This window comes from Sinohyriopsis cumingii, chromosome 1 (genome assembly GCF_028554795.1).
Source record: "Sinohyriopsis cumingii isolate HCF-2022 chromosome 1, ASM2855479v2, whole genome shotgun sequence".
NCBI classification, from domain to species: Eukaryota; Metazoa; Mollusca; class Bivalvia; order Unionida; family Unionidae; genus Sinohyriopsis; species Sinohyriopsis cumingii.
The window spans coordinates 14528488-14554209 of NC_142961.1; positions in this window are offsets into that span (position 1 = coordinate 14528488).

Below are 25722 nucleotides of genomic sequence, written 5' to 3' on the forward strand. Positions count from 1 at the left end.
TGTGGCCGCCTGCAGATCAGCTGAATATGAACGTAATTGATGGCAATTACCACATGTTTGTTTGCACATAAGTATGTGGAAAAAGCATGTCCTCTCGAGAATTAAATGTAAACATTGATGAGAAGAAAACAAAAATTGCAAAAACGAAACTGCTAACATGAATCTGTCTAGAATATGAAGAACCCCTCCCCTCCGGCTTTGTTGTACGTGGTTTCAGTATGCACTGTTCCCGAGATTGCATTATTTCAAAGTTTGAAAATTTACATTTTAATGTTGGTTTGTCCCAAAACGAATGTATAATCGTAACGATCTTTCAGACAATTACTTCAGTCACTGAGCTAAAAGATGGCTGGTGAATGAAAATCGTATATTAATCATAAAGAAATACAAAAACAATGGTTTCAGATGGTTATCTTCGGATCTATTAAGCATGAATTTATATGCCTACATCTATATACATCACTGACCAAATACCATCTCATGAAAAGAGTAGTATTTCAAATTGTTGTGTACAACAGTAATATTCATAGTTGTGTTTATCTGATCGATGTGGACAAACAGTCGTAGGATAAACGCAAAGTGATATTAGATGCTACGAGTGCAAACCTTGATACGACAACCGCATTATAGCTGAATCCAAAGATGCAGGTGCACGGCAGGTGGAGCCAGAGAACAGAGTTGGACAGGGAAGGGAGCGTGATTCTGACCCACAACTGGCCGGTTTGTAGGCCACAGTAATTTTAGGAATGGCAACCTTTGAAAGTACACCAATTAATATCTATCGTTTGTCTTACTCTTCAGATTTTTTTTGTATTCATCAAGCCATCATTGACTTTTCTGCGTTGCACCAAACTGAAGTTACGGGCTCCGAAACGCACGAATTGTGTAAATTTTGCCTGCCGGTTCAAACTTAAATGTTCAACGTGCTCTATTTACTGAGAGATATGGCATTTGCGATTCGATTCTACAATACATTTCTTCATTAATCTGAGAACAGTGGTAGATGCAAAAAAAAGCAAGTTCTTACTTACCATCAATATGAGTCAGCGTTAAGGATCCTGTTCCATAGAATAATTATACATTTGTCATCTCTAGTCCACAAAGATCTAATACACGTTGCACTCAGTTTCAAAAGATCAAGGCTATGCGACAGACACATTAACGGCGAAATATGACTGGGTCAGTGGGTAATATTTTTAAATAACAGCCATGCACCTGGTTTATAATATTACCTTTTGAGCCAGTCATATTTCGTAGAGTCGCAAACATTACGCTAGCGTCGAGCACCTGTGGTTTATAGTCAGGGGAGCCCGTATAATACTGTTCGGGGACGAGACTGGAGAAAATATGTAGTGGTCAGCTATTACGTTTTACGGATGTAGGCCAAAACATGTTCAAAGGTGAAATTCGGGAGGCGGTGGGGGCGGCGAGTCGAATTAGCACCACGCATACACAGGTGCAAGACGAACAGACATACAAATTCAATAATATCCCACTAGTCGTGAGTTTTATTGCAGTGAGGCTTGACGCCATAGCGTTGTTGTGACCCCGAACACATTTCTGTTACATCAGCTCTAGCTGTATCGCTTCTCTATGTACAGCGAACGCAGAACGAAAACGAAGGCGACACTATTGTACTTACAAGCAAAGTGATGTAACCAGCAAGCCGGCCCTTGGTATTGTCAGCGGTCTCCACCACGGACCTGAAAATTTCAAGCACAGGCGCCTCTGCTTTTTCTTTCAGCGTTTTCAGTATTCAGGCCAATCACACCAGATTCTTTTTTAACCTACTGATTTACATTCGCGGACACGAGGATCAGATTTGGGTGTCTGGGTGCACGTGGAGGGGAGGTAGGGGCGATGATGACATTGTACCTTCACCGCATGTGATTGCGTGCGCAACCACTAAGCGTTGTGCTCGAAATTAGAGTTTGTTGACTGACACCACAGCTTCAGCCGCGGATAACTTTCTTCCGTTTCAGATGATTCCCACTTCTTTGTGGGATCTAATGCTTGGACAAACTCAGCACCCCATGGTGGCATTTGTAGCGAGGACGGGAAGAAGATTTTATTTGGGTCGTTGCTGTATGTTAACTGAATTCAATTCGACCCAACGTCACTGCGAGAGCTCCGTCCTTCTTTTCCACAAACTTGAGACTGATTAAGTGCTTTTCAAATCTCAGTCTCTTACGGCACCTTTGATATAACGTCTTCTCGCTTAAGCTAGGGTGGCACATCGCTCCTACTTGCCCCAAAAGGCGTTTCCGGCAATGGCACTTCTTTCATTTACTTTGGTGGTAAATGCGGTTTAATCTTTGTGTGACTGACAGGCCTCAAGAGGGCAAACACTTCTATTTATTCGCCTCCTTTAGCCATATTTTGCTATTAACCAAGTAACAATTAAGAAGAGAAAGCACGTGGACTCCAATAGCATTGCAATCGTGTCTCAGTACGGAAACCAGCTCGATCCAGTCCTCTCCCTCTGCAGTGACCATGCTGAAAAGGGAATCCAGTGCACACGTATTGGTGTCGGCGCTCGTAGTGTCATGCCACCACTCAGCTTGACGCGTCTATCGCCGTTTTTGAGAGCTGCTTCTTCGTGCTGCTCGTGGCTATGTTGTACACCTAGGTGCCGAGCGTGTTAAAAATGTACTTACACATCATCGTAAGAGACACGGGAACAATTTTGTCATAAACTGGATTCCCTGTTAAAACGTTTGAGAAAACCGCCAGTCTCTTTCTGCCCGTCAGTTGTGTCTTTCTTTCTGGTGTCCGGCACAAGGAAACGGCCCTTATTAAGTTCTCCTTAATCAACCCCCATGCTTGGCTTGCACCAGTATGTGTGTGTCATAACATTAATGTACAACCACGATGCCCATGATTTCATCTTGAAAACCTCGTGGATTTTCATTTCTACTGAAAATAAATAAAAGGCAAATTAAATAAAATCCTAATGTGACTTACATTATGAGTATCGCCAGCCACGCCATATAATTTGTGGTTTTAGGTCACGTGCCGCTTAAGAGTCAGAAAATCAGTGAACTATATCCAATAATCAGTAGGAACAATTTGTACATGTCCGTCTGGAATCGTATAAGCTTTACCACATCAGCGTGACCGCCTATCGGTTTTTGGAGTGGCAAAGAATACATAATCCGGTCAATTCTCTTTGTGAATCTAAAGGCTGTTGTTGTTGTTGTTGTGGGATTTAACGCCATTTTTCAGCACGATAGGCTATACATGGCGGCCAGTATTAATGGTGGAGGAAGAACCCGGAAAACCCCGGAAAGAACCACCGACCCACGAGAAGCTACTGGCAAGCTTTCTCACATGCCCACATTGGCTGAATCTTAGACTCGAACCGCCGCAGACAGAGGTGAGATGGCAGTGATCCGTAACGAAGAGCGCTTTAGACCACTCGGCCACTCGGGGCCCCCGAATCTAAAGGCAATGAGTGGTGAAGAGACAATACAAAATTATGTCATATACGAAGATATACTAGGATCCAGCATAACTGCTTCTCTGGTATCGTATCTTCTTAGCCGGTACACGGCACTCTCTGTTCCTAGGCATCAGCAATCACCTTGTTAGGGGATCAAAAAATGATCAGGTCATCCAGGGCTTTTTGCCAAGCATCAGCAGCCACATCTACTTTAGGAACGACCCTGTACTAGCGCCAACTGGAACTGGTATGATAACATACAGGAATGTTGAAAAGAAAAAAGTAAAATAATAAAAATCTATGTGGGCAATATGGAACCATCAACCATACCGAGTCTGAACCGTCAGTGGCACTAAAGTCAAAACTGCTAGCGGTATTAAATTCAAAACCGTCATCTGTACCATCTCAGGAATTGAGGCATGGAGGAGCTAAGGTTTAAAGCCCAGGTAGCGCTGCTGCTGGTAAAAGACTTGCTGCTATGACGAACCAGCATCAGTCTGAGAAAAAAGCCGAACCGTCGCGGCTTCAGTACAGGCAAGCATACGATGCCATCTTACGTCCCCTGGGTAAGTTTAGTGGCTGTCCTAGCGTACGCTCATTTTGCAGTTCGTCTCTGCATTCAGAAGATCGGAAGGGCGAATGGTTAGCTCGAGAACAAATAGCAGGGGTCCTATTGGAACGACAAACACCGCAGATGTCAGCATCCGCTATTAAACAAACGTCCGCTCTTTTTCATACAGATAGTAGTCTGCTAGACGCAAGAAATAAACACCAACAATTTCCTCATTTTCATATGAGATAATAGTGTGCGAAACGCAAGACGTAAGCACCACTAAGATCCTCGGATAGTTATTTTACCATGGACCACTACTACCTCTTTTCTGACATATATAGAAAGAATCTGAAGAAGAATGCATTCGCTACGACAAGGCTATGAAAGAACTCCAAGATATACAGCCCTAGAACCAACCTAAATGTAGCGATCTCCTCTGTTACCTTGATCAGAACCTGTGTGCCTAACAGCGTGCCTAAAAAACTGATCAAGACATCGTCCAGTCTGGTTGCTTTTATACTCTAGCAAGTCTGAGCATCACATACACTATATGACATGGCCTATAGTAATTTATAGCCAGGCGAGTGAGGGTATTTGCGCTGTCGAGACATGGCGGCGTGATTGGGTCCACAGCTAGAGCGATAACTGTTCGTTTGCATGCCAGTAGCTGAGGTAAGTGAAGTAAAAGGGCGATGGATACAAAGCTCGTAGCAACAGACTAAAGCCAGCAGGGTTACTGGAAAGACCTGGTTGCTTACAAAAGCTGGCAGAAGCTGCCAAAGTATCATAAGAGACTGCCAGGGAATGGCTCAAGAAGCAAGACACATACATACCCGCACCAAGTAACATGCTCAGACAGCAGTTCAATTTTCTAGACCCTAACAAGGCACACTAGTACGATTTCTTGCTTGTTTTGTTTTTTGTTGAGTTTTTTTGCTGACAGTGGGCTATGTTCTCAGCCAGATCCGAGTCCTTTACCATCTAGTTAATTTCCAAAAGTCACCGCCGCGTTCGCATGTATCTATAAGAATAGGCTGCTAAAGTGGTCCAAACTGCTGCTTGCTTACCCACGCTGAGAATTTATAGGTACATTGTCTCAGCTTTTGACCAATCATGGTGTGCGTGTGAGGCGGGATGTCTACCGTGAGGAAGATCTTGAAGGGGAGGTCTAACCTTACTCAAGCTGAACGACTGTTTCGTTACGCTAAGGCGATGTTACTAGCGGAAACCACGGGGAATGAGATTGCAAAACGTAGCAATGGGTAGGTATTTGGCTGCCTGCCGTTGTGGTGTTCATAAATGGCGAGGTAACACGGCTCTCAGACCAGAAACCTATTGATACCATTCTTGTTTATATATAGGTTGTCAGTGAATCGGACGATTGGTCTGAAATAGCAACATGGTGCGGTACCTATATGCTCCTGAAGAGCTGGAAGATGGGCAATGCCGTGCTATCATCACTATGTGGTCTGTCAGAGTGTACACTCTGGCTGAATGGTTTGACATCTCAAGCAAGCCATCTATATATTATCTTTCTGGAAATGGCTTTCCACGTAGAAATGTGACAGGAGCTATGGAGGGCTTAGTTTTCAGTATGGAGTAGTGTCGAATTAGACTTTCACTTCTACTTCAAGTAATGCCCTCAAAGTGTACTCTGAGCATTTGATGTTTTAATGTTGATGTCTGCGGTAATAAAAGGTGATTTACTACTGTGATAAAATAGCTTTAATGCACAGCAATGTATTAAGTAAAGCAGTTTTGATCCACTCTTTTAGAGTAATGGATAAAGCAAGTCATTTAAATTTTGCAGTCGTCAAGGGATCATAAGGGTCATGATATGACGCTATATCTCTCTCCCTCTCTCTTGAACGTATGTATGTATATATGTATGTATGTATGTATGTATGTATGTATGTATGTATGTATGTATGCATGTATGTAAGAACCGCTCCGGTGACCTAAATAGTTAGAGCGTCCACCTCGGACGCGGGAGGTCGCGGGTTCGAACCCCGGCCGAGTCATACCAAATATTTATTTGAAAAAATGTTACTAACAGCTGTCTCACTTGGCGCTCGGCATTAAGAGGTCAGTGTTATGACTGGTTGGCCTGGTGTCAGTATAATGTGACTGGGTGGGACATCATGCTACATGTCTGCGGCATGATGCCCGAGTGCTAAACATCACTATAAACTGCCACACTGCAGACCTCTTAGCGATATGACTGAAAAATTGTTAAAGCTACGTTAAAAATCCAAATCACATACACTCACAAATGTATGTATTTATGTATGTATTCATGTATGTTTTATGCAATATATCCCTCGTGGCCACTTTGGTACTTTTCTAAAGCATCGATTTAAATTGTGTACATAGGTGAACTCCGAGTTTTTGAAAAATCGTACAGATGTTTACTGACATAAATTAGCCCCTGCTTCATATTTATGGACAAAAGGTACAATCTAACTCAAGTCTCTCTCTCTCTCTCTGTAACAATTGTTGAATATTCTAATATATTTGTATATGTGTTTCGCAGTGGGATAGTGCTAAGTAAAGAACTGATGGAACGCATGTTGCTCAGTGGTCAGATGCCCTGGGTGGAGGTGGAGAGACAGTGACGAGCGCAAAAAAGTAAGGGAACGCGCATAAAAGTAAGGGTATATCGTTCCCAATCGTTCCCATAGCATTACACCCCAAGTTTTTCGACAAAAAATACCTATTGTTATTATTTTTCCTCAAATACACAGGCCGTATTTTTTTTAACAGAGCTACAGAACCTCGGTCATTTTCATTCGAAGATCTCGTACTCTAAAGAATCTAGTTTTTATATGGCGTCTGATTTAGAGGAAAAATAATTTTGTTGAGAACTGATAGAAATATACGACCGATACATTCATATCAAGGAACTCGCTTGTATTTAGAAAACGATTTAATAATACTGTAATCGCTCAGTATATTGTTTTTATACCATATTGTAGTCCTGCTTATCCTTGATCGTCTGCAAGATAAAAATAACGCATCTCTCTACACTAGTTTGTCAGTTCTCCTAAGTTAATCTAGGGGAAATAACTGCGATTTATACAAAAACATTGACATGTGAAGGATTAATTTTCTTACAATATCACTACGTGTGTATATGTTCGGGTAGTGTTAGGCCGATAAATTCAGCCCTACGCCTGTAGTAGTATTGACTGAAGGTTCTCTCGGTCGATCGATCGATCGACCTGTCTTCTAAACCTTCAGTAAGTATCATCACAGTTGCGCGAATGATTTACGGTGCAGGGTATGGTGTCTCGAAGTCTCACAATTTTCTTATCATAACACTACGTATGTCTAGGTTAGGGTACGGTATCTCGAAGTCACAAAATTTTCTTCTAGATTAGGGCAGAGTGTCTCGTCATCCACAATCTCCTTAGAATGTTACTTCGAGTATCTTGTTTAAGATAGGGTGTCTCGAAGTCTCAATTTTCTTACAATATCACTGCGTGTATCAAGGATACGGTAGGGTATCTAGAAGTCTCACAATTTTCTTACAATATTACTGCGTGTCGAAGTTTTTTAAGATTTTTTCGAAGTCTTACAGTAAACTATCCATAGTAACCTATGACTGTTGAAATACAATGAAAAACATACGAAATTATTTTCAGAATTTATCTCACAATTTTTGCATAGAACTTAATAAGATATTAAGAAAGGAGGACAGGGAGAAAGAAAGGGGTAAGCAAGCCAGAAAGAAGTAGAGAAGGGATACAACAAATATTTTCAACTTTAGCGGCTATCATAAAAACTGAATGCAAACCATTAAAACAGAAATTATTTGCAGCAATCTTGTAATCTTCCTTGAAAGTCAGTATGTGATTAATTTAGGTACAGAAGTCAATAGAGCATTTAATACGTTAAGCAACCGAGTCAATCATCACACACACACACACACACACACACACACACACACATATATATATATATATATATATATATATCTGCACACATAGAGTTTAATCGGATATCAAACCAAGAGAACATTTTAAAACAATGAGCAGCAGGGAGGGCGAATCTCACAAGGTTTTTTCGCCAGAAATCATCTCTATCAATAGTATTATAAATACTAAGACTTATTTTGGAAAACAAACCCTTTATTTTGGCAACAATGACAATAAAGGTGTCTATTTACCAAAATAAAGGGTTTAATCATATAATCTAGTCTTGGAAACCGTTATTGCCGTATCGATTACATATGAAAACCAACTTGGGTTGGCGCCCTCCCTGCTGCTCTTAACAAAATAACGTAACCGCGGAATCAAAAATTTGGGTTAACAATAATGGCCAACATCGGAGAAGCATATTCTGCTAGACTAGCTCGAGAGCGACTAGAAGCAATCAAAAAATTTATTCCTGTGCGAGATAGTGTCAGAGAAAAATTACAACAACGACAGCAAGCACAGGAAGGTTTCGCAACGACCACAGGGGAATTATTTAAACCTATCACTGCAGTCACTGGAAAGGTTTTAACTGCTATCAAAGGACGAACTGAAGAAGAGGCTGCAATTGAGGGCGGAAAACCAGAGCAGGGTTTGCTTCAAGCAATAAAACAACTTAGTGAACAACAAGTAGCAGCCGCAGCTGATCCAGGTGCAGTAGGTCCACTTGCAACTGTCAAGAAAACATTTATAAACAAATTTACCGAAGATGGCATCAACGAAATAAGAAATATTCCACTGAGTAACGTAGATGAGCTGCGGCAGTTTTCTGTTTGGATCGTCGAAAATTATCATCGCAGACATGAATTTCTAAAACCAGAAGCTGCCAAGGGTATGTCTCAAGCTGAGTGGGGTGATTATGTGTATAAAATAAATCGAGGCCTTCCCCGAATATTAAAAGGTGATGATACTTATAATTTCATAGAAACGGGTATAATTGGGTATAATAAAAAATTAAAAGATGAAAAAAAGCAGAAAAACAAGCGAAAAAAGAGAAAATGCAAGCGAAGGAAACGCGAAAGAAAGTTACCGCAGAGAGAGATCAATCACCGCCACCTGAACCACCTAAACGAAAAGGAAGACCTAAAAAAGAGAGCTCAGCGCCTTCTTACTCTGATCTTCCAGAGGGGGATGTTTTTGAGGAATTGAAGTTGGAACCTAAAACCGGGTCTGGTTTTATTTCCTGCCCTGATAGCGTTATCAACGACGTATCACGGCTAGAAGTTCTCATCGGAGGAAAACGTGCCGGAAATAACTCTCCGGAAATAATTAATGAAGCTGCTGATATCTGTCAGCGACTATTTCGTGGTGGCATCATGGATGTTCGTATCTATCGGGGACTCATTGATGAACTCGTAGACGGTTACTACAGCGACTAGTAATTTTAGTTAGAGAAACAGCAATTGAATAAAATGATTGTGCACGATACTCGACCCAGACCAGTCAGAGTAGTAAATTCACGATTACCGGTCTACAGAGCAATCTACGGAGATGGTCTCGGTGATGTTGTTACGGGTTTGTTTTCAAGGATGGCCCCTAAGGCGTTACCGATTGCGAAACAATTGGCGATGAAAGCGATTGATGTTGTTAAGGATAAAGCCCTTGGAGCTGTTGGTAATCTTGCCGGAAAAGCATTCTCGTCAGTCAAAGGTAGGCTGTCACGGTTAGCACGTAAACCAAAGGCGGTTAAACCACCACCAGTAGAATTACCGAGCACTGAACTTATGTCCGCGGATGTCAGTAAAGTAATAAATGAGGCCGCAAATAAAAAACTCGTATCTCTTGTGACTCAACAACCCGAACAAATAAATACGAGTCTGATATCAGGAAGTGGTCTTCGTTTTAGACGTCGATAATTTATATAAAATGTTCAAACGAGTATCAGATCCAGCGTTCGATATGGATGCACCAATACTCAAAGATGAATCTGTGCGCGATTATCAGTATTATTCCTACGAAGCAAGATCGCCCAATCAGCGCGGACGAATTGAATTACAAGTACATGATACAAGCAGATATTTCTTACCCGCTGAAGCATTCCTTGAAGTCACGGGTGAAGTTGTAACAGATGTTGTCGCTAATACACCATACGATAATAATGTCCGAGTTGGTCTTGTCAACAACGGCATCATGGCACTATTCAGAAGTGCTTCATATAGCATCGATGGAAAAGAAATTGAAACGATTCAGGATAACGTTGACGTTGCCACAACAATCGTGGGATTAGCACGATACTCAGATGATTACACTAGATTGGCTGGTCCGACTATGATGTTTGCTAAGGATAATGCTGATCATCCTGAACACAGATCTGTTATTCCGGTACAAACAGCACGAGACACTGCTGTGGACCCACAACCAGCTGGATTTGCAGATAGACCAGGTGCTGCATTTCCAATATTAAGACCTAGTCCAAATTACAATCTTGGTTTTGCTACACGTAAATTAATCCTATCAGGTGATCGTAGAAAATTTTCATGTGCAATTCCGCTGTCTCACATCTTTGGATTCTGCAGAAATGTCAGCAAGGTTATTTTTGGAGCCAAGCATACAGTTGTACTTGTTAGAAAGGGTGACGACAACGACGCTATCTGGCGAGACGGTGCTGCTGGTATTGCTGCCGGTAAGGTAATATTATTCAAGCTTGCTTTGTGGATGCCAGTAATGTCCCCATCGTTAGCTGAAGAGCAACGGTTACTCTCTTTCATGGACACAGGTGGTAAATCATTGATATCGTGGTTGACAACATCTACAGATTCCATTCAGGGTGCCAGTGCTGGACAATTCACGTGGCACATAGCATCACAGCAGGGGGTGTCAGCACCACGACATATTTTCGTAGCACTCCAGGCTAACGAAAGAGTAAATAGTCAAACACATTCGCATATGATATTTGACAAACTTGCTGTCTCTGAAGTTTCGCTGCGAATAAACGGGCATCAAGAACCATCCGAGGATATAGTGATAGATTTTGGAAATAATCAAGTTGCACGTGCGTATCATCGTCTGATGACATTTATGGGACGTGATCAAAATATTGATACCGGCTTGCAGATATCACAGTTGGATTTCACAACGTTGTATCCGATTTATTACTTTTCGCTGGAACATCTTGATCTAACCAAACAATCGGTCGTTGATATACACTTCAAGGCTAACGTTGGTGATTTTCCCGCTGGTGGTTTTAGAGCAATCGCTGTCATACTTTCCGATAAATCAATGTTGCTTGAAGGTGTTGGCGGCCGAATGAGAGTCATCGATGCGCCAGTAGAAAACTTGTAGTTGCTCCAAACCCCCTTAAGTTTCCACTTGCAGCACTGTTTTAACAATGCAATTGGATCAATCTCGTATCAAATAAAATGTCATATAGTTATGTTAATGTGACTCTGACTCACGGTCAGGTAAAAAAATTACAGTCGAAAAACGCGAGCACATGTGGGACATCAATAACGTTAAAACACGATCAGCTAGCGGGCGGCCCAAACAAACTGTCGCTGACTAAAACTCAGCTAAAACATTTCAATAGCGCGAAGCAGGGTAAGACTGGAGTTCGAATTGATCTCTCTCCGGCCGCGATCAAAGATATGGTTAAGTTCGGTGGAATATTTCCACTCATTCCAATAATTTCCGCAGCAGCAGCACCAGCGTTAGCCGACGCAGCAAAGGCGGCCGCGTTGGGAGCAGTTGGAACCGCAGCGGGAATAGGCCTCAAGAAAGCACTTGGACAGGGAAACAACAGACGACGAGGTGGAAATTTACCAGCACTTATGGCTAGCATTGCACCTGCTCTTGGACTGCCACGATCTGGAAATTGGGGTCCAGCTATAACCAGAAAGATATCGGAGGCTATATCATCACCATCTATGGCAAGCGCATTAGCATCGATATCAAAATATAAAAAAACGGGTCTCGGTCTCAGACTCCCAGGAACTCCGGCGGCATGGTACCCAAAACGATTTTAAAAACGCTCCCGGCTTCTAACTTTGATTTACTAACGCTGTCAAAAAATTACGTATAAAAAATTTCAGAGGTGTATTTATGCGAGATGAACTACCGCTGACGCCGAATAATCCAGAAACAGGAATTATTAATCTTGACAACCGCGATGGCCCTGGAACTCACTGGGTTGCTTATGCGATCGATCCGCGTGGAATTATCTATTTCGATTCGTACGGGTTAGCACCGCCAGTTGAGTTTCTCAGGTACGTTCAAAGGCTTCCAATTCCAGTTTGGCAGTCAACGCTGACAACACAAACACTAATTGATCCTCCGATATGCGGTCGTGAAGTATTAAATGTTCTTTCCGCGATAACAAAACATCCAGCGATTCCTCCTCACAAAGTCGTGCACGAATACACCACATTTGAAAACAGCGGTAACAAATAATGGTTGACATTTACGGAAGATCAAGTAGAACCAAAGAAAAAAAAGAAGATATTGATTTATCAAAGTATGCAACCAAAGATGACGTTGATAATCTTTTAAATCTGTCCCAAGTCGACCCAGATGAGGTTGCTGTTTTCCAGGACAAACACGGCAAACTAAAAACTAGTAACGTTCCGTTGGGTGACATAATTGTCAAAGTTTCTGGAGCTACCGCCGGCAACATCGTTGTATTCGCTGACGGCGGCAAAATCAGAGACTCTTTGATATCAATTGCGATGCTGCGAGATGATGCACGAAAAGTCACAGCGGGGCGTGTAGCGAAGACCGGTGATACAATGACAGGTGAACTCAGCATGAACGGCAACAAAATAACTGTGTTAGCGGATCCGATAGGTCCCGAGGACGCCACAAATAAACAGTATGTTGACGCGCAATACGGACTTGTTGTTGGTTTAATCAATGACAGAGTAATAAAATCCGGGGACACAATGATGGGCGAACTCAACATGAGCGGCAACAAAATAACCGCGCTAAAAGATCCCGAATCTCCCGAAGATGCCACAAACAAACAATACGTAGACGTCGTTGGTGGTAGACTAGCCACGTTGCGGGCAGAGTATGATGTTCACGTGAACGCGTTTGTAAGATTTCGAAGAAATGCTCTCAAAGTTGTAGATAACGCGAATGAGTTCTTTAAGGATCTTCCAGTCGTCGATGTGAAACTCGTTGATATCAAGACCGACATTGACACAATCAAACAAACACAGCAGGATATCGTATCGGGAATTCCTGATATCGTTAACAAAACCAGTCTGATTAAAGTCCCCACTGGAATTACCCCCGGGCATATCACCAACATCGTATACACGGTATCATCGGGATTCGCAACATGGTCCCGACAAAATAATTCACTCAAATACACAGCAACAGCCACTGGCGTGTACAGGTTGTCTGTGTTTTCAGCCGCTAAATTTGAAATCTTCATAACATATCCCTGGAGACATTCCACCGATAAGTATTCCGGGGTTGTAACCGTAATACTAAACAGCGGAACCGAAGAAATATTTATACTTGAAGCCGAAGACGAGACATTAACCGCAGCATCCTACTGGTGGTGTTTGGAATTCGTCGCAGAAACACCTCAATTGGTTACCGCGTAATTGAAAATCGTCAGCGATTTTAAATAATGTCAACGACAACCGAAGGGTTTCCAGATGCTCAGCAATACCGGTATGATCAGGTACGCGAGTGGCAATCAACGTTGAAAAACACCATTGACAGATGCACAATAAAAATAAAAAAATATAAACGCCGCGTAACTGCACTAGATATAACTGTGTACTCGGTATCCGCGGTAGTTGCATCCACGGGTGTGCTATTATCAGCGCTAACTCCGGTAACGACCGCAATCGCTATCACAATCACAATTTCAGCATCAACGACGATTGCGGGAGTCGCCAATATCATCGCGAAAAAAATATCCTCGTGCGCGATAGCAAAATTGCACGAGTATCAACAACTAGCCAACGCGGCCAACAGCGCCTACTCGAAACTGTCCTCGTTGATCTCATCTAGTGTAGACGACAACAACATATCAGATCCCGAATTCACGCTGATGTCCAACGTGTACAGCGATTATGAGCGCACAGCGAATACTGAACCTGCAAATGGTTTTCATTTAAAAACGATAAAGTTAAATAACGATGGAACGACAAGCGTTGCTCGACATAGCCGCGAATACAACGCCGGTAAGGACCACAATGATATCAATATCGTCGACGCAACCAGAGTTCAGCATTAATTTTCCAACTGCAATTCCAGTTACCGAAATCGCGCTGGCACAATTACGAGTATATCACAGTTGGCCCAATATCAGGGCGACATCATTTCACGGACAATCGCGGAATAACTCATTTGTTTTTTCGTATCAGAATAATGCTGATGGAACCCCAGATTGGAACGTCATTGCGTTACCCACTGGAAGTTATCAGATAGAAGAAATCAACAAAGAAATACAGCGTCAAATAAAACGTGTCACCGGAAAAGAATCAAAAATCAATATATCAGCACACGAGCCAACGCTGTCAACGGTCATCGAAATCTCATCACCGGGTTACGCCGTTGATATCTATAACAGTTCAATCAAAACCATACTAGGATGGTCAACGGACGCCCCTGATGCAAAACCGCGTCTACCAGAACCTGTGAAATCCGATTATTACACGGATACTATGGCGCATCATGACCCCAACGAACGTTACTATAACCGTGATTTATATAAAATGAAAGATCCAGAATTTGAGGCAAGATATAACGATCATGATACGATTGTAGCCGTTAATGTTAATAAGTATAAGGGACCATCTTGGTGGTTCATGCATCGTATAAGTGAGAAGGACCTCCCTAACCCCTCCATCTTCTCCTACCTGGGTACTCTTGCTGGGTTGAAACTTGCAACAATATCTAATATGTACATGTATCTTCCCGATATCGAAAAACGTTTTGATGAACTGAACAAAGTATTTAAAGAACAACTTAAACTTCTACAACAATCCTTTCAGGAGCATATTTCTGACCTATATAGTCCACGTGATAAAATCATAAAACATATTGAAACAATAAATCAAATGATCGACGACGTAAGATATTTTAACCGACGGTTGGTTCAGATGGTAATTGATGCTCCGGATAAACAAAATTTTTTGAAAGAATTTAAAATAACAGAGGCTGAATTACGAAATTTTAAATTTCCCGGATATAAAGTGCCTGAGATGTTAACGTTGTTGTCTAATCTCCTGGATCAATGTTTCGAAGATATTCTTGCCGCGCACAAGCGATCATTCCCGGAACCTGCTGTGTTGGGACACGACAACAGCACATCAGGTGATGGCCGGCATATTTCTCCGGGCATAGTGAATATCACCGATGTCGTCGCGGTCAATCTTGTGTGTGATGTCATCGATGGCAGCTACAGCATAAACACGGGCGAATCAAATCAAGCCCAGCAAGGGTTTATATTGTATTCGTTTACTCCACACAACCGCCTGGATTTTTAATCGTGCAAGAGCCAATCAATCCAGTATTTCTGCGGTGTCATAATCCGACGCTGACAAGGATAAATTTTAAAGTCACTGACCAACAACAGCGACTGTTGGACCTGCGCGGGGAAACAATTAGTGTAAACTTGCTAGTGAAATCGTCCAATTAGCGATATCCATAACATAATAATATGTCATCTCACAGTGATTGTGAATCTGAAACACAAAGTGTTTCCTGTGATTCCGACAGTGATTTTATTGTTAGTGAATCTGAATCTGAAACACAAAGTGTTTCCTGTGATTCCAGTGATTGGGAATCGCAGAGCGATTCCGATGATAGCCCGGTGGGCAGAAACATTTCAATCAACAACAGTAACGTCGTGATAAATTATGTTAAATAAACACAATAAATATAATGACTGAAAATCCTGAAGATTTTTCAAGATCTTACCAGCATGTTCGCGTGCACATATTTGACCGAAAAGAACTTGCCGATGCGATCAGAGCCGCATTTACACGAAATGAAAATATTCGATACCCGCTGAAAGATACCCGGATACGTGTGGGAAACGCTGGCACCGATAAGATATTACTAAGTAGCGATGATATCGAACGATTGCGTGACCGTGATTACATTTACGTGTTCTTCAGCGATGACGAAATTTTGAATTATGCGCACTCGTGTTTGTCCCGGGAGCAGTTAGATGACATTCTCGCAGGCGGAAATATTCCTTGATATCACATTTAAACACATATATTCAGGCAAATATAGCGTGATGAGATTTTCACGTTTCATAGACGATCGCTGTCCGACCCGATATCTCAGCAACAAAACGATATTTGATATTGGAACCAAATACTTGTCGGTGTTTGAAAATATTAAATATTCCCCTCTTCATCACCCCATTTGGGATATTTTTCCACACCTTCGTGTATCTCCGCTGTCGTTGCCGCTGAAGTTTTCCCGCGATGGTCTTCTAGAAGAGTATAAAGATCGTAAAAAAATTTTCTTCTTCAAAATCATGTACGGGTACAATAGCCGCCATAGATCCCATGAAGACTACCACGAATACAACACCCGCGGACAACCGATACACGGCATTGAAGCGCTTAAATTTATTGAACGAATTATGATAATCGTGTTATCAAGTTAATCCCTGGTGTTTCCGGGCAATCTTTTTTTTTACCGTGGGTTTCGACGGACGGTAAAAAAAATTTTACTGTGAAAATTATCGAAATAATTATTCGTCGATGAGTAATTTATCGAGTTTATCAGAAAGAACCCTCGAGAGTTTTTCTTGCTCGAAGATCTGTCCGATGTCGTCAAGGATCCTTTTTATAGTCCGAGCCACCGGCACGAAGGTCTTAATTTGATCTTTGTATTGTGGAATAATTTTATATCTGAGCTCGTTATTAAGCATTTTTATAGTTCTGTACTCACGCTTGTGAGTTTTGTAGCCTTGTGCACGAGATTCTGAGATAGAATCATACTGATCCTGCAGCCACACCGAATTAAAAATTTCACTTGAGGTAGCAAATTTCTTTACAGCATTGATTTCATCGGTAAGCGTTGCAACTGTTTCCTCGTTCATTATATCTATAGCGTTTTTGTCTCTCTAATATAATGTCAAACTTAAGCAGGCTCATAGAAAGATAAGAGCGCATCATACTTTTTTGAGTAGACAAATTTTGTTTCAAGATTAATATTCCGGTAGATTGAGCCCCCGTTTATCTCGAAATATTTAGCGGCAGAATTCATCGACGGGAACTCAATTTCATCTGAGTCCATAACGGCAACGACTGGTCTCGGAGGAAGCTTTTGAAAAGCCCTTGTTGTGTTACAAAGGTTTTCGCTTTGGGTAACAACCCTCAAGTTTTCTACGCGATTATCTAGTTTATTCCTGTTAATGTGGTCGATAACCAATCCCGTAGGAATCGGACCGTGATGGCACTCAAAAACAAACCGGTGGAGAAGATAATTTTTTTCTTTGCCGGGTTTAGTCACCTTAATATGTTTATAACCATGTTTACCAATATTCCCGAGTGGTTTTTTTAGTTTGCAGTGTCTAACTGTTCCGTCTGCGGAAGATTCGTAGCAATCGTAGATGGGGTGTCTTCTGAATTCCATTTGTCTATACTAGATGGCATTTGTTTGTCTAAATAGTAGTTCGGGTGGCTGTTGATGTACTCTTGTTCTGTGAACACGCGATTGTGTTTGCGCCGATAATATCGGGCGAGCTCACGAAATCTTTTACCGCCGCAACCTGAACACAATTTTGTTTTTCCGCGGACTGCAACGTCGCACACCGCGCAGGTAACCCCGCCGTTAGACCCTCGCTTGAAATTTTGATTATGAGAAGCACAATATTCTCCGACACATTTTCGTTGACAGCGTTTTTTGGTCCAGGCAATTTTCCAGTTGCAATAATTTTCAGGCATATATATTTGGCTTTTTTTTAATTAAACAATATTTGTTCTATTGCTATATTATGGAAGAATTTGACAGATTGTCATCGATAAGACCAACCGGCGGCCGGTTTGACCTCGATAGGTTAACCGGCGATACACAACGAAAAAAATTGACAACGTTAAATAGCATCATCGGGCGCGCGAAACAGGAATTTCGTGCCGATGGTGCGAGTCACGTATTTTCGACCTATAAAATTATCAGCGAGAGCTCCGATGATATCTTTGAAGAATTATTCGGCGATGATGTCATTGACGATACAATGACGGATGCGCGCGCGAGTAGCATCATTGAATATCTCGATGATACCAGTCACAGTATACTAATAAAATTTATAACCGGAGTCATCGACGAGAACGGCGAGGAGAAGTGGATTACCCGCGATAAACGCGATCCTGTTCTTGCTAACGGTAAAACAGTTTTATTAAATCGTCATAGCAGACCAGGAATGCTAGTAGAAATTGATAGTCCATATTATGTCAGAGCATATCCTGTAACTGCGGTTGTTTACGGAATATATCCGCTGAAGAAACCAAAAATTGATAAACTCGCTCCGATGCGAATGACTGGAAATGCGAGCATTTCTACGTTGAACTGTGTAGCCGAGCGAGTAATGGAACATTTTAGTAATGCAGTGCGAGGCAACGGTTTAACACCGTCAAGAAAATCCAAGATAACAGCGTAGGCCAGCAGAGTCAACGACAGCGGAGCATCAATAGCAGATGTTGCCGCGCTAGAACGCTCACTAGGATTTCCTATAGCTGTGAAATCACTGACCGGAGAGGAATTATACAAACCAAAATACAATCGTCGCGGATCATCGATAACAATTATTGATCATAATAGTCACGCCTGGACTGAATCAGTTAGGATATTTCCGCGAGATCGTGTTGTAAGGTTTTACGACGGAAATATATTTGATTGTATTTATGAGGCAAGCAAAATAGATCCTGTGTCGGTGTGGCTATTTAAAAGCGATGAAGAATCTGAGTATGACCAGTTTGTGAGACCAAACGGAGAAGTATACAGAACTGAGTCGTTGCAGTGTGATATGAGAAAACTCGCGGAAAAATACTCAGTTTCCGCAGACTCGTTAGATCAGCTGCTTACACGCTGTTTTACTGTCCCTAGTGTTGCCGCGCACATCGCCAGAGAACGAAATTCGTGGAAACCAACCAGCGACAGATTCCTCGAGGATATCAAACTGAGTTGTGTCGAATACGGCCATGGCGGTCTTTGAAATATTCCTTATGATTACCGCGACATGATATCCGTGGATATGACCGCGTGCTACCCAGGAAGTTTCCTTGGGTACGGAGAGTGTAGTAAATATTTTGCTAGATTTGGTCACCCGACTAGTTTGATGACCAGAGTATCCATCGATGGTCCGCTGCCCGATTTTGATCTCACCGGGTTCGCCCGGATAACATCGTTTGGATTCGCTGCGGATTTGCACCCGATCAACTACGCGTGGTTTGGCAGACACCTCGCCGAGAAAAAGTGGGCGCCTATTGTGTTGTTACGATATATGCTCGACAGTGGCATACTAACATCGCTGACTGTCGGCGAAGCAATCATATGCTATCACCGGCAAACTACAGTTTGGTTACCAACGCCAATTGTCGATGAGAAGCTCATGGCGGGATGCACTCCCAAAATGATCAAGGATTATATTAGCTGCAGAGAGAGTGCAGAGAAAGATCTCGGACGAAGGTTAATAGGAAAGTTTACTCAGGGCGCAGCATTTGATCATAAAATACATCACAGCAGATTAATACTTGATGAGGCCGAACTGGACTTTGTGATAGCTGACGCCGCCGCGAGAGATATATTTTGTCACCGCGAAGATGCGCTGTTGTCAAACGGTAAAAAATTGGGCACGATTGTTAGTTACCTCGACGGGGAATCACGCCAGTTCACACACCTGAGATCTTCGATGCTGTCTTATGTTTCTATAAATTTGCTGTCGATGGTAAACAGATTTCCCAGCACCGCAGTGAGAGTTGCCACGGACTCATTTTATATATCAAAAAAATATCTGACCTCGGTGAAAAGCGTCGTTGGGGAGTCGACATCTTGGGGGTGCTGGAGAGTGAAGAATGAGCGATTACACGAATACTGTGAATCAGCTGATGTCGAAATTAAAGACACTTATCGTGATATGACTGAAATACCTTCGACGGCGTCAACGTTACCGTCTGTGCACGATCCTGTTGCAAGACATAGAACTGTTTATCTGAATGGGCCAGGCGGTTGTGGTAAGACGACTCGAGTGATTAATCTGTTTCGAAATTCTGACATGATAGTGTTAACACCCACAGACAGACTTGCCAGGGAAATGAAACAGCGCGGAGTTAACGCCTGTACTTATCACAGCTTTTTCAAATACAGTGGCGGCACGTGGACTCCTGAGCGTATGGGCACAAAATATATTCCTGGAATAATTATGTGGGATGAAGCAGATACCGTGCCACTAGATACAATAAAAAGGTTCCTTGAATGGTTGTTGACAAAAAATACTGCGGTTATTCTATGTGGTGACCACGGCCAACCACCGCTGTTTACAGGCGAATCTCCGCATGAGTGGTTAAAGAATTTTGTTGATTATTACGAAGAAATCGACGACGACATTAGAGCACTTGATGATAGACTAAAGAAGTTTAAGAAGCTGATTCGGCTACAGGATAATAAAACTCAGTGCGTGGTTATGCGCAAGGTGATTCCGAGGACATCAATGAAAGACTTCCTGGAAACGTGGACCCCAAGTGATCTCATAGTGGCAAGTAGAAAAGTGGTCAGAGACGCACTTCAACAGCGATTACTTCAGTTGCACAAAGAAAAATTCCCAACGCTGCCGGTACCGTTATGTTATAGACCAACAGATACACGACTACAAAATATCGATGTTGATATCCCCGGGAAATCAGAAAAGCAACAGTTAGTGTTAAATGATATTGTGTTAGTTGATATCGATGTTGTCGACGCTGCACTTGCCGCGAATAAAACCCCGTGGATGTTAGGATACGCTATGACAATTCACTCCGCACAGGGATTAACCATCGAAGACACAAAAGTCTGGATCGTTGATGATCGCATCCAGTGGTCAAATTTAGTTTACCTGGCCGTGTCAAGAGTGCGAAGAATATCACAGCTAGGGAGAATTGTGTTAGATACGTCAACGGCATCGGCCGCCGATAAGTCAGTGTTGATCGACACGATAAGAAAAAAATTAACTGATTGCAAACACAGCGACAAAAAAAATAATCAGGAGTTTAGTTTGGACGTTGAATTCATCGTCGAGTTGCGACGACAACAACGTAATCACTGCGTAAATTGCAATTGTGTAATGTTATGGAGATATCCGAAAAATGACCCAAGACAGTTTACGTTAGACAGAAAAAATAGCAAACTTGGCCACACACGTGAAAATATCATGTTGACCTGTCATGAGTGTAATAGACGCAGGGGCGCCGCTGCAGCTAGTGGATCACTTTAGTGATTTTGGTGGTAATTGTGTATCATCGGGAATCACCTGAAGTTGCTCACGGGTGAATCCGCGTTGAGGGGCAGTTGAATCTAATCTATAGATTGCTGGTCTCCCAGTGGATCTTGTCACGGTGGATATCTTATGTGTGGTAACACTCCAAATGGGATCAGTCGCTCTTCGTTTACCACCTTCAAGTTCGCCTGGTTCGTATAAATATCTAACTGTAACATTACCCAACACTGGCGCCGGCGCTGCCAATGCTAAAGAATCATGTCGTACGGGTATATTTTTTTTCGTGATCGCGATGGCAGGTTTCATGTTAGTGGCTCGGGTGATCTCGTTATTTAGCGCAGTTATCACACTTGGTAATCTTGCAACCCATTCGCGCGATCTTGCATCTTGAATAAATTCTTTCGCGTACTGATATCCAAATAATCTTTCGGCGAGTGTTCGATTAAATCTCTCAACGATTGCCTGATCACGATGAATTTCAGTGTGTCCTCGTCGTATGGTAACGTTATGTTGCTTCATCAGCGATAATACTGCACCTTGAAATTCTTTGCCAGGATCAACTTGTAGCAGATGTGGCCATCGTAGAGGTCCTCGCTGATAAATTCGTTTAAACGCAGAAGCAACTTCAGATGCTGTCTTTGTTGTCAACGGCGTTGCTTCCTTGTATCTGCTTGCAACATCAACTACTGTTAACGCGTATTTGTACGTTTTCCGACGAACAACATCGTGAGGCAGGAATAGTATGTCGGCCTGATGAACTTCGTTGGGCACACTAACATCAAAATGTGCAAAGTTGATTTGGCTGGGCGGTGGTAGATAAATTTGCCATATTGTCTGTTTCGATAGCCAATTTTTGGCAGTAACCGCCGTAACCCCTGCTGCGCTAGCGAGTTTACTGATTGCCGCGTTACCCCTCCAGTATCCGATCGGGGAATAATAAACTGCCTCCATTGGAGATGCTTGCATTGTTATTAATTACTAGCGCCTAATACTAGTTTAGATTTCATTGCGGATTTTATTAACCAGTTAGCGAGCGACTCTCTGAGGGATTTATTTTTTATCGCGTTTAGTGAATGAATTAATTTTACGTCTGCGATATGTCGTTGTTGCAAATCAGGATTTTTATAAGCTACATCATGAACATGACAAGCCGCATCGATAGCGTTTATCGGATACTCGCCAGTTTTTGGTTGATTTTCGCTCTCAAGTCTGATGTCAAGTCTGGTTCCGGGGCCGCAGTAGTTGTATCCGGGAAGATGTTTTTCTCCGGGATATTTTGCCCAGGGAGCTCCAGGGAGTTTTCCAAGTTGGGCTGCGATGTCGCCTCCGCTAAACTTTTTTTTTGAAATCTAAATTTTTTTTATGCCACATCGAGCACATATTCCTGTGAGCGCCTGGCGATTGTTTTTTGTCGTAATTGTTGTTAAGTCGTTTGTTGGGGTTCGTGCCTTACACTTAACACAATATAAATCCATAATACTATTCATTTGTATACAAATGGAAGTCACTGATTTTTCTGCGACGAAGAAAAAAGAACCAGTAAAACATAATAGTGTGCTACCAAACTCTATACGTATGATCATCATAGGACCATCCGGATCAGGTAAGACACAGCTGTTGTTGAATCTGATAATGAAGTGGATGAAATGGGATAAATTATATTTGGTAGCACCATCTGTGGACGATCAGCGATGCTATGATGTGATAAAAGATTTCAACGACAGTGCAAAAGCGGCCATAGGAAGCGATAACGACATAGTTGAGTTTATAACTGACATCAATGACGCGCCTGGCGTAGATAGCATTGATGGATTAATTAACAATCTAGTTGTGTACGACGATGTTATGCTGGATAAGCAAGCAAACCCTGCGAGAATATTTTCTCGTGTTCGTCATAAAAACACTGATGTCATTTATGTGACTCAACGTTATACACAAATTCCAAAAGTGATCAGAGATAATTGTAACCTACTCGCGGTGTTCAACGAAGTCGACGTACACACGCTACGAAATATTCACCAAACTTGGTGCAGCGGAGACATGGACATCAATAAATTCAAAAATTTCTTTAGTCGTGCACAGCGAACCCCACACGGGTTTGTGACAATAAATTTACACGATCCTCGGACACGGTATCGAGTCGGACTTGATACGTTATTTTGTTAAGAACAGCAGGGAGGGCGCCAACCCAAGTTGGTTTTCATATGTAATCGGTACGGCAATAACGGTTTCCAAGACTAGATTATATGATTAAACCCTTTATTTTGGTAAATAGACACCTTTATTGTCATTGTTGCCAAAATAAAGGGTTTGTTTTCCAAAATAAGTCTTAGTATTTATAATACTATTGATAGAGATGATTTCTGGCGAAAAAACCTTGTGAGATTCGCCCTCCCTGCTGCTCAATGCTATCGTGTTTATCGTGAGTCCCTGTTTTTCAATGTCATTACCAAAGATTCAACAAGAGTCGAAATCACTCAGGTGAGTTAAAAAAATGTTTAGCACTGTCCATTGTCATGGGGTGGGTGGGGCGGTATTTTAATCAACTCATGAAACTTGATGGGGCCAGTGCTTTTTAAAGATGTATAGACTAACCTTCTTGTTGTAGGTTAGTATAATTGTTGGAAAATATAAGCACGTTGATGCTTAATTTAATGAAAATTTGAATTTGGTATTCAAAAACAGCGAGCACTGGCCACCGGTCATAATGTTTTCCACAAACCCTGGGGTGTGCATTGTAGCATCTGCTGGTAATATTAGGTAGATCGGGTTTGAGAGCAAAGAATATATATATACCTATCAATGACTTTGACAAGAAAACCAAATAAAATGCCATACTAAATGACCAAATAAAGTGCGATACTCAATACTGTATTGAAGATATGTATCGATACTGCAGACATTGGGCGAAATACCTCAGATATTTACGAATATCTGATGCACAAAGGGAACAGTCGTGACAGTCTCAAGTTGATGCCTTCAGAGAGCTGACATCGTACGATTCTATTACCAGCATCATTTGTGGTTGATTTCACAAGCTAAACGTTGGAATATCATTATATCGACATGGAACAGTATCTCCAACTTATTGCATCATGGTTATTTCTGCTTTGCTCACAAACATAACTGTGAACTTAAAAGAAATATAGGTACGTAAACATTACCACAGGATAAGTGGCATGGGGTCAGTGAACTATTCAGTAACATAACAGAATCTGTGTGTTGCAATGTTGTCCAACTACTGTGCCAATACCAGCTGTATTTTATAATTTAAAACAATAACAGCGTAAAACAAGCAAAAACTAAATCATATTGATATTCTTTATGAATAACTATTGTCTCTGTAAAAAATACACAACTTGATGCTAGAAACTTAAATAGATTGTGCATGACCATCATATCTACGCAACTCCTACCCCATCCCCGTTAGATTAGGATATTGGTGTACGTATCTTGCTTGTAAAAAGCTCAGTAACACATTTTTAATGAATACAAACTATTACTGCTATGGCATAAAGAATACGATTATCTCCCATACCACTCCAATTCTGATTTGACGTTACTGTTTGATTCAGGTGAGTTACTTCCCTTTTTAGTTACATGGGGTGAGGTTTTACGTTTGACAACTGCGTTAGTCTAAATTTATATACTATCTTACCATTTATCCAACTGTTTGTAGAAAGATTTGGGAGGTATCTAATCCAAAGAAAATATTTTAAATATATGAAAATGTGGCAATATTTAGCTATACATAGATGTTCAACCGACTAATAACTTCGTTACCTTGAGTTACACACAGAACAATAGCCATCACGTGAATTCAAGTTTTCTGTTGTGTTTTTTTCTCCTCCAGATTGTACAGGTAAGTGTCATCGTATATTGAAATCAATAAGCGTCCAACATTTTGCAAATATAGTATTTTTACAAAGGGATAGATACAACAGTATAACATTAACAAGGCATCGACCCTAATTTCCATAGCTGATACTTACAAGAGGCCCACAGCACCTGTCGTCCATACCGATGCTGCAGTTCTTCCAGATGAACGTCTGAAAGGATAAAAAAAAATATGTTCTTAAAGCAAAGTAAACTCAGGTGCACATATCTGTACATATACAGTCTGGTTGATTCGTCCGATAACCCCAGTTTAGGCAAGAAATGTTAAATTGTTCATACCATAGCTAAACTTGTTAATTCCTTGAAACCTATAAATAAATTGTAGGATTTCTGGTAACTGTTTAACAGTAACAGTAAAACAGCTATTTTTCGTCCAAAATCAAAAAACAGTAAACAGCTGGGTTTTTTTCTAACTGTTTTACTGTTTCTAACGGACATTGAGACATTGGATTTTGACGCTCTCAAA